The sequence below is a fragment of the Mercenaria mercenaria genome, chromosome 11, assembly GCF_021730395.1.
Source record: "Mercenaria mercenaria strain notata chromosome 11, MADL_Memer_1, whole genome shotgun sequence".
Taxonomy (NCBI): Eukaryota; Metazoa; Mollusca; class Bivalvia; order Venerida; family Veneridae; genus Mercenaria; species Mercenaria mercenaria.
In genome coordinates this window covers 81448592-81460027 of record NC_069371.1, presented here as the reverse complement: position 1 = coordinate 81460027, position 11436 = coordinate 81448592, and the positions used below count along the sequence as shown (strand labels likewise).

Sequence of the window (11436 nt, the reverse complement as noted above, 5' to 3'; positions counted from 1 at the left end):
AAATCTTGTCCGCACACTAAGTCGAATATTTCTCATCCGATCTTCACCAAACTTGAACAAAATGTGTTTGACCATAAGATCTTGGCCAAATTCGATAACTAGCCAAATCGGCCGAGGCACTCCAAAATTTTGGCCCTTGAATTACCAAAAATCAGCCTTTTTACTCTTCAAAGGTATATTTGTAGTAAGTAAACGATATATAAAGACTGACTTACTATTTAGATGATTAGGCAGTTATGGGAGACATGCTCTTTTCTCAAAAGCAGCTCTAGTTATAATTGTTGAAATTAATTCATAAGATGTTAAATTTAAAATTAACGCCCCTCTTCTGCTAAATGTAACAGAACAGGGGGCGTAAGTAAGGAAATATAAGTATACAACAAGAACCAGCAGCTGGTAGTCTTTCATTAGCTAAGTACCAGTCTGCTTTGTGTCACGCACATTTCAATTACAATTTCAATCAAAATATATGTGCACACATGAATATATACGTCCTCTTAAATACTTTTATACGTGTATGCACATGTAGATATACACGCAGCTATATATAAATTACAAGTGCATGTATAAATTTAAAATATATGTATGTACGCGTGTTTGTAAGCACACACGTAAGATATAAAAGTGCCCAGAATTAAGCGTGCACGCTTATGTCTGCGTATATATTTATGACACTGGACTCATATCGACAATTAGCAGTTACTGTTCGATGACATGCTGTCTGTATGCGATTTCGACATTTTTTCATTTGTTACTGGAAACTGTTGCGCAGACGCACTAGCTACATTTATCAACGGAAAGTGCCAAAATAATGGAAGAGATAATTGCATAAAAGTTGTTAATGGTCATTACTCGTTATGGCTAAATTTCCAGTTTTAATGTTCATTCTTGCATAAAAACTACTTTTTTCACTGGATCCGCCCATGCATTAACGGGAGAAAAATCGTGTGCAAACAAGGCAATTCACGTGCTGTTAATTACCGATTTTTATTTTTGAAATGCTTTCCCAGGTACGTATATGTAATTCTGCACAGATTGACATCTGATATCTGTGTCTTTTTTCTTTCATAAAAACCTCTTTTTGAAGCATTAAAGATGCAGTCTAAACCATAGAATGTTTTACTGTATCAGTAACTAACGCCAAATGTGCTGCCCCCAACATTGTTCGTACTCGTTTCTTCTCTTGTTTACTCCCCTTTTATATAAACAGCTTGGAAACTTGACACTGTTCGTACTCATCCGTACTCCAACTGCATGTCTGTACTCAATATAACTCGAATGTAAAGTTATTTTTCTTGAAATTGTGATAGAGTCCACCAAATTGTGAAATGATATGAACAATTATTGGTAATTTTATGATTGTAATAATGAGAGATAAAAAAATCGCTAAAAAAACCTTCAGGATGTGCTTTTGATAGTGTTGTTTATTTCCGGGCCCTGGGTACAGATATTTAAAACATGTTTACCGTTTCCAAGAACAACTGGAATGGTAAATAAAAAATGTACCGGAATCGTCAAGTCATCACATATGAAAACAATACATAAATCATCGTGAAATATATTTTTATGCAAGAATAGCGACAATACACGTTTGTTTTGTGTATTAACGTCTGCAGAAGCCGTTGGGATATGTTTGTGACCTCGACCTTCGGTCTCGGTCACAAACAATCCCGCGGGCTTCTGCAGACGTTAATACACATAAAAACGTGTATTATCCCTACATTGTTGCAGTGACATGAAGAAATTTACAAAATAATTGTATGTTATGAATGTATTTTCAATGTTTGTAATCTTTTCATTTGTCTCCAGTATGTATTATACATACATTGGATATTTATATAAACATTGTATCTTTCAGACAGAGAATATAGTTGTTTTGCTGCCTAATGAAAATTGATTCAAACTGGGAATTAAGATGGCAGTGTATTCCAAGAGAAAATTCCCTGTGGAGTCTGTCAGTGAATAGTGACATGTCATTAGAAATAAGTATGCTATATTCATGGAAACTGTGCACCCATTTTACTTCTCCATAAATGCCAGCTGTAATTGATGTTCCTTCAGTAATATTTTGATAGTTTGATGGCACACAATTACATGCTCATGATCATTAAGTAAAATTTTTAGATTTTTCTTTTGATTTAGATGGTACACAATTACAAGTTCGTTCAGTAATTTTTTTCTCTTTTTTATGATATTAATTGATAGCACACAAAGTGACAGCTTTCATGGATCTTTTGATTCAGAGAAGACTGATGGGGAAGAAATACAGTTGTTGTCCATGGTGAAAGAAGTACAGTTGTTGTTCATGGTGAAAGAAGTACAGTTGTTGTTCATGGTGAATTGCATTATTAGTAGTGATATTATTGCAAACGTTTTGCCTCGTTATGTAAACATTTCTTCTACATTGAAAGTATATTTCAAGGCCATCATGTGTACAAGTTTCTTCTACATTAAAAGGAATTTTCAATTCTTGTAGTTCCTTCTCCTTTGAAAGCTTGTTTCAAAAACATTTAAAGCAGAAATTTCTCATCCTTTGTAAACAAGTTTCAACTACTTTGAAAGGAATGTTTAAGTTCTGTATGTTCTAGTACCTACGTTTCTTCTACTTTGAAAGCATGTTTCAAAAACATTTCAAGCGTAATTTTTTATTATTTTTTTAAAAGTACATTTCAAGATGTTTCATTAGTCCTGTATAATTGCAAGTTCCTTCTACTTGAAAGCACATTTCAAGGCCTCATACTAAAAATTTACTCCTGGTACCATCTTCCTTCAACTCTACTCCTCCGCCACCAAACCCTACCCACCTTTAATACAGTAGCCACCCTTACCTCCCCCTTAGTTTTTTTTGGAAAAAAAAAGGTAAACATAATTATTTCATATTTATCAAGGTATGTTTCCTGTATATCAAGGTGTAATTATCAAGGTGTATCATTTTCGTCATAATTAATACTGCATAACATTTTAATGTTTTATTAAATACGTAAAACACACTTTGTAATAATTTACTACGGATGATAAATGTCATTTTAGCATTTTTATACCCACCACCATATACCAACTGGTACATACTGTACTGCCAGTATTGTCACAAGTCTTGAGTGCCTTTTGTAGATAATTTGGAAGTTTATTAACCCCTCATTGTAACTTAAAAGTTTCAATTTTGTTACAAAAATGTCAATTAGTCACCATTTTGTAACTGGGATAAAAACTTTTACGAAATGACAATGTAGCTTTCATTGTGATATAGTTGAACTTTTATGGCTATAGTTTTATACTCTATCAGTGCAGCAGTGCATGAAGTTCACCTAGTCTTTGTCAACTTTGCTTTATAATGTCCCAGGGGGGAGGGCTGGTTTGTGTAGGAAGATGTTTAATGATCAAAAAAGCTTGAAAAATGTATTAAGTAGTGCACTGCAGTGTTACGATGGGATTTTATATGCAGGTACACTTTTTGCAGCAGTTTTTCTTGGATTTTACAGAATAGTCTGATTTTCTTGTGAGTATCCTTTAAATATTTGTAAAACTGCAAAAAAAGAAAGAAAAAATACAGAATTCTGGAACGGCCAACAGATAATTAATTTTACTGATATTGTTTGTGAGGCAACTGGAACTGTGTTTTTAACAGAAAACAAGATTATGTTTTATCACTGTAGGCTGCTTTTTGTCAGGCAGTAAGAACTTAACAAAAAGATGTTCTAAAAGATATTTTTGTCAGGCAACTGATGCTATTAAGGTATTGTCATTGTCATTATAAGATACTTTTGTTAGACAACACCAGTGGTGTTGCTAGGCAGCAGAAAGTTGCTGTTATAGTACTTTCACCCATAATCCAGCAAATTACTTGTGAATTATAGATAAAGAAAAAAAGCAGAACTATATTTTGTCACATAAGAAATCTAGTTGCTCATTGTGTATGAAAATAGAAGGCAGATGACCCTTTTGCTATTAATGTAAGTGCAAACAAAAAAGTATCTATGTTTAGCATTACCCTAAACTTTAGCCCTGATAAACATATGTATTTTTTATTTGGCCAAACAAAGAGTATTATATTTAAATTCCAAAAATATTTTATTGATGTATTACAGGTTTGTGCAAAATATTTTTAACACTGAAACCATTGTGAAATACAAGTTTAATAGATCCTATAAACGGATCAGAAAATACGTGATTTATCGATCATAATTTTGAATACATTCTTTCATATAACTGATTTAAAAAATTGTTTACAGTTATTTTTAAATTTCAGAGTCAGATGTATAATTTAAAAGCAACCTTCTCACAGTTCATTTGAAATTTATTTGAATTTTTCATCCCGATGAAGGTCTAGATAAGACCGAAACCAGTAGATTTGTTGAAAATAGTCTTAATCACGCCGGTTTTTGGCATGTTGTCTTCCTTTGTAAGTTATCAAGCCATGAGTGTTGTCAATGGCAAAATAGATATTAGCCTAAATATATATTAAGGGGTTAGAGCGAAACTGGTCTATCTGCTTCTATTTCTATGTATAGATAGACCAGTTTCACTCTAAGCCCTCAATTTAGAAATTAATGTTCTGTTACCATGTAAAGATTTGATCTTGCCTGATAATGGATTTGGTCAGTTACAGACCATGCAAGTAATAACGCATTTTCATAAAATTATGCAAACTAAAGTTTATTTGACACAGCCCCTTTAAATTTTTCTGTCACCATAAAAAGTGTTTATTTGATTTATTGATCAAAAGATGAACCTATTGTTGGTATATTTATTTATCTGACATAATTGAATACTATGGCAGACATGTATCAAACAGGAGAAGTATTTATGTGTTCCGAACATTATAGGGTTAATAGCCAGAAAGTTAATTTGACTATTAGATTTAAAATTTGAACGTTTTGAAATGGCTGAATGTGTAATTTTGAAATTAATTTTAGGGTATTAAAAAGTGTTTAGTATAATTAACCCTTAGCTGCTGGCGGCTAGTGATTCTGCCTTTGCAACCAGTGCAGACCAAGATCAGCCTGCACATCCGTGCAGTCTGATCATGGTCTGCACTGTTCGCCATTCTGTCAGTATCTTTTTGGTAAGCACCCCTTTTAATAGTCAATGGTACTGTCCAAATTGAAAGATGGACAAGTTCATTATAGAAATTTAGCAGGGTAAGGGTTAAAGGAATGTTGTAGTAGTTTTAATGTTTTTAAGTATTTAAATAATTGAAAATGCAGTTTTTTTTAAACTTTGATGAACAGGTCTCCGAGAAACAAATTATAAAATTTAGCTTGACATATATCAAAGGCTCATAATGTCTTTGTTTATAATGTAGCTGCCACATCTTTTTGTAACATACAATATTTTAATTTCTTGTTACATTTTATTTTCAGTACTTGTTTTTCTCTGGTATTTGATTATTGAGTAGAAAAATTTATTGAAATTTTGGATTACCTCCCTTTATGACTAGCAGAGTAAGTTCATGTGCAGTATTGAAAGTAGTAATATTCTAACCATGTAATTTTGCATCATCTGTCCAATTATCTATGTGCAATTATCTATGTGCAATTATCTAGTGCTTCTCATAATTTTATAGATATTCATAGTAAATATGTTGTCAAACCAGATTATAAAAAAAAATTAAATTCAAATACGCATTCCTTCCATACTTGGACACAAATAATACCTTTATTTAATGCTGGACAGGAAGTTGATGTAACAACTGCTGAATTACTGGACTGTTGCTCACAGAATTTGCTTATTGTTGCCTCAAGTACTTTGATTCTATAACTGCAAGCATTTTAATACCATTGCTCACAGAAATTGATATGCTCCTTCAAGTACATTGATACTATTAAAGCCTTAAAATAATTTGAGCATTAGTGTTGCTGTAGGATCTTTGATACTGTTACTTCAAGTACTTTGATACTGTAACATCAAGTACCTTGATACTGTTACTTCAAGTACTTTGATACTGTTACTTCAAGTATTTTGATACTCACAGTTACATCAAGTATTTTGATATTGTTACTTCAAGTACTTTGATACTGTTACATCAAGTACTTAGATACTGTTACTTCAAGTACTTTGATACTGTTACTTCAAGTACTTTGATACTGATCCTTCAAGTACTTTGATACTGTTACTTCAAGTATTTTGATACTCACAGTTACATCAAGTATTTTGATACTGTTACTTTAAGTACTTTGATACTGTTACATCAAGTACCTTGATATTGTTACTTCAAGTACTTTGATACTGTTACATCAAGTACTTAGATACTGTTACTTCAAGTACTTTGATACTGATCCTTCAAGTACTTTGATACAAGGCAGTCAATTAATTTCATCCTGTTACTGTTTAGGTGAAATTCAGGCTTGGTCTAACATTGATCATACATCAGAATGATGAATAAAACTTGTATGAAGGTATCCCCTTTCCTCAGAACGGACAGATCCATTATTGTAAATGACACTTTCGGGAAGACAAGTTACTTCGAACAATAGGAAGCTGTCCGTTCTGACCGATCACCAGTACAAAAATCTTGCCAGTTTTGAAATAACAGAACAGCAAAATACACAATTGCATGTGTTATTGTCCTCGGACAATGTAGTTTCTTGATGTTTAATCTAATCAGATCTCGTGTGAAAGAAACAAAAAATGTAACAAACAAGAATAAAGTCGACTTGCCAAATGAAAGCATTTAACATTTTTTTGTGTGCGAAAATTACAGGCGGAGAAAACTGGAGGAAAAAGATACCTGCCCTTTTGATGTGTGAGTCATTTGTGAATTAAACATGAAACTGTTTTTTGTTACTAAAGTAGACAGTTAGGTACATTCATAAATAAAATTGGCAGTTTTAGGTACAGGTCTAGTGATAGTAGAAGTAAACACTTTAATAGTGGTTTAGCTTGAAGGGAAAGTTATATTTTCAGTAAGTTTTACATGTTTTAAGTAGCTCATTATAAAGTTGTGTGGAGAGGAAGTGGTTTTTTTTAGCCATCGTAATTTACATGTTTTATAAAAGCCTTGTTTTAGTAGTTTGTATGAATGTAAAACATGACCAGTATTTTAATTTTCTGCTCTGAAAAATTGAAACTGAACATTGTGAGATAACTTTTTATTGTGATTTATGACAGGGAAAAATATTTCAGATTGCTCCTGACATTGGGAAGTAATTTTTAAGTGAGTCATAAAATATGAATTAAACAGTTTAACATGTTATAAAGGGGAAGTTAATGCAACCAATTTGCTCAAGTAGAAGGTCATAGGCTTGTGTGACAATGGGAGAAATAAAATAAATGAAAGTTGAGGAAGATATTAAGGTTATGCAAGTATGTATGTTTTTAAAATTTCTTTTTATACTGAAAATAATTTTATGATGAATTTTAATATTAAAGACTTTGCATCGAATTGGAGGTATTGAAAATGTATTTTTCTTTTGGCAAAATAAAAATCTAGCATCAGCAAATAATGCATAAAGTACCATATATTGGAATTTTATTTATGTTTGTGTATAATGGGAATAATGATGGAGACCCTTGTGGTAATGTTTGGCCCCTTCTCCTTTTATATTTTTCTGTCATGTGTAGTTTTTATATCCACTCGAATTTTGTTTATACTTTTTAAAAAGATAAATTGTGTAAGAAGTGTCTGTTGTTTTGTTTACGGAATGATTCTGTAATCCCACTGCTAATAGGATTTGAACCTGTTACTTGTCAGAAATCTCGAGCTCCCCGTACCACAGCACCACTTTTCTTTTTGTCGGCACTACTTTTGCTTTAAACCAGATTTGTCAGCACAACAGTCCATTTCTCTTGCTTTAAGCTGGATCTCTCTTGCTTATAGCTGGATTTGTTAGCACCACTTTTGCTTTAAGCTTGATTTGTCAGCACCACTTTTGATTAAAGCTTGATTTGTCAGCACTTCCTTTTTCCTTTAAGCTGCGGATCTGTCAGTGGCTGTTTAACAGGACATGCACATTATACCTGACTTTTTGTGTGCATAAAATATCTGGCACTTGAACTTATCTAGGATATGAAACAGGCAAGATTTTTTTTATTTACTGAATGTCAGTTTTAAGGCATTCCCTAGGATAGCCTTATCAGTTATTGTTCTTCTGCTGTAAAACCAGTATATTGTGTAAGAGTTTGATTTTGAGGATGAACCATGTTTGAAGTTTGAAGTAAATTTATGTGATTGTAAAACCAGTATATTGTGTAAGAAATTGTTTTCAAAGATAAACCCTGTTTTATGTTTGAAGTAAATTTATGTGACTGTAAAACCAGTATATTGTGTAAGAACTTGTTTTCAAAGATAAACCCTGTTTTAAGTTTGAAGTAAATTTATGTGACAGTAAAACCAGTATATTATGTAAGAGCTTGTTTTCAAAGATAAACCCTGTTTTAAGTTTGAAGTAAATTTATGTGACTGTAAAACCAGTATATTGTGTAAGAGCTTGTTTTCAAAGATAAACCCAGGTGTTTTAAGTTTGAAGTAAATTTATGTGACAGTAAAATGTTAAACCAGTATATTGTGTAAGAAATTGTTTTTTAGGATAAACCATGTTTGAAGTTGGAAGTCTGTGACTTTTAGATGTTGTTTTTGAGAATAAACCTCATTTTAATTTTACAGTGAAAGGTAAAACCAGTTATTAAGTAAGAAGTTGTTTTTTATGGATCAACACTGCAGAAAATCTGTATGGCAGTATATTGTGAATGAAGTTGTTTTTATAGGTATTATTTTAAAGCTACACCTAAACATTATTAATGCTTTGAAGCTAAATGAAAAAGTTGACATTTAAAAGATTCCCATAGAATGTTTCTCCTGTATTTGTTATTTTAGTTTTTATGTCTTGAAAAAAGGCCTATTGTTTACCTTTCAAAGTCAACCTTTAGGTAGTTCATGTTTATCAAGAAAACGTAGGTCACAAAAAATTTCTGTCAGGAAATTAGTGGCATTTTAGTTACAGTTTTTGAAAATAAAGGAGAGCATTCATGCGGAGAAATCTGACAGAAATCACTTGTGGAATGGACTAATGATAACTTTGCACTATCAAAAAATATCAAATTTAAGATAAAGTGAAATTTCACATTATATATACTGCATAAAAACTATGCTTAGAAATTGTCATTAAAATGATGTGCTTAAAAATTATATTTAAAATTATGTGCATAAAAATTATTTCACATTAAGGTTGTAACTAAGCCCATTTTAAACATAATGCAGGTTATTAAATGTTTTTGCTTCAAGATAATCTTTACTAAAACATTTGCAAACACACTGCTTTAGAAACAAAAACACAGTGACATTCTTTTGGATATTTTTTGTGGATTTTTTACCATTTATGGTATTTTAGAAAATATGAGAAGCTAGCATTAAGCCATCATTTTCATTTGTTTGAAAGAAGTTTTATTTGTACCCGGGATATATGATAACATTTTAATAAATCTTGTAAGGGTGCCTATCAAATTATTCAAGAGGGGTTAGCCGAATGTACAAGTGGAAAGTTTATTGAATAAATAAGCGACCTTTGATTTACTTTATGATACGAGAGTAGGTTTGTTTGAACTTATTGTTTGCCTTCCTGACAAAACCTATTTATTTAAGAGTAAGAAGACTATTCTCAATGAGTTATTATTCCCTTGTTATAGACATTTTGTTACTGTTTATGTCGTGGATACATATAGCATTGTTTTCCATCTATAATTTTCAGGTTGCGGATGTGAACTTTTTTGAAAAAAAAAGAATCTTCTTTTTTTGTTAGAAATATTTTACCATTTTTATGTGATAGGCAGTTTTCTCTTGTTAAGTTTGGAGTAAAAGCTGTGTAAAACTCTCTGAAGGAGGGGCATGGAATTACCAGAAATTGTAAGATATATGTGTTTGGGATTTTCTGTCAGTTTCTATCATTGTGTTTGATTTATCTTGAGGAGAATTTGAGCTTTCAGTGATTTAATATGACAATGCACGAGATTTCCCAATTCTTCTTGTATAATCAAAGTTCTGTTGCACACCTGTCATGACTGCATCTCTGGCTGTCCTGTATTATTCCCTAAATTAAAGATATGATCAGGTGCACTGTACTGGTCTGGGGCGAAAGTAAATTATGTGATCAAAAATTTTGATAGGGTTTGGAGGGTAGATAAATGATGTGTATAAATTCAGGTTATGTAGATTGTTATGTGTTTGAATAAAACCATTAGCCTGCTGGCGGCAAGTGATAATTCTGCCTTTGCGACCAGTGCAGACCAAAATGAGTCTGCATGTCCATGCTTGCAGGCTAGCCTTGGCCTGCACTGGTCGCTATTCAGTCTGTAAATTTTCAGTAAACACCCCTTCAAATAATAAATGGTTTATACTGCCCAAATTGAATGGTAGACCAGTCCAATTTTGAAATTTAGCAGGGTAAAGTTATAAGAAAAAGGGAAGTTGTTAGCTTTGATTCATGACTGGGTTAGTTTACTAATATCCTATGTGACATCAGAGTTTGGAATTTTTGTATGACTCACACCTCTTGAAATGTATGAAGTGGTCAGAGTAACAGATTAAAAGAAATGCACTCATCCTTATGTTATATGATAAACATTTAGTATTAATGAAATAAATCAGTTAGAATCCCATGTTACTTTCTTGACTGCTCCCGACTCCTCCAACAGAAAATGACCTTGTACTAACATTGGGATTAGTGTCCCTTAGTGCTTTAATTAGGTCTGACATGCTCAAGAAGCATGGAAGCTTCAGGATTGCATCTTGCACTTATATTCAGTGCTCTGGAGGAGTTACCTATATGGATTACCTGTGACAACTAGCTATAAATAAAGTTAAACTTGCTGGCAGTCTGATAGGAATAACCCATATTCAAATATGGAGGCATTATTAATAGCAGCATATTAGTTCAGGAAATTGTGTGACTTTTCCCAAAACCAAATAAAACTGTCTGAATAATTACAGAGTAATGAAACAGGGTATGTAGTGCAGCAATATCTTAATTGTCAATACATGTGAGGCTTCAGTTTTTCAGAAATCAATTTTACTTGGTTTAGATCAAAGTATAGGGAACAAGGACACACACCAGAAACTCCCTGATAAATATTTGTTTAATTAAAGGTTGCTTCAAATAAAGATTGTCAAATAAAGATTGCTGCATCATAATCAACCTGATCAATAGAAATTCCTGATAAAGGTTGTTACAAATAAAGATTGGTCCTGATAAATATTGATCAAGAGGGATCTATTTACATGCAGTCAAATAATGAAGTAAAAGTTAGTTTGAAGAAAATGTATAGTACTCAGATCTTTTAACAATTCTTATTGATAGTTACATGAAGACATGAGGACAGTTAATTCCAAATGTAATCAATTACTTTTGATTAAGACTACAGTTTGGATGGTTACGATTATTTATTAAATGCTTTAAGTCTTTTTGTCTGTTAAAATTTATATAATGTATCCTTAAAAATACCATC

At 32.1% G+C, this 11436-nt stretch overlaps 1 protein-coding gene across 3 annotated transcripts in view; it reads left to right on the top strand.

Moving 5' to 3' along the window:
* The first annotated feature begins 1872 nt into the window (after nt 1-1872).
* Nucleotides 1873-11436, top strand: part of LOC123531249 (polycystic kidney disease 1 like 1-like) — a 114712-nt gene continuing 105148 nt past the window's right edge. Inside the window, exons 1-2 of one of the 3 annotated variants that reach the window (XM_053517912.1) lie at nt 1873-1986; nt 2244-2335. The gene's annotated coding sequence lies outside the window, so the exon portion shown is untranslated. Of the gene's footprint in view, nt 1987-2243; nt 2336-6789; nt 6903-7025; nt 7303-11436 lie in introns of those variants that run through there. The other 2 variants (XM_053517913.1, XM_053517911.1) reach the window with 2 other exon arrangements.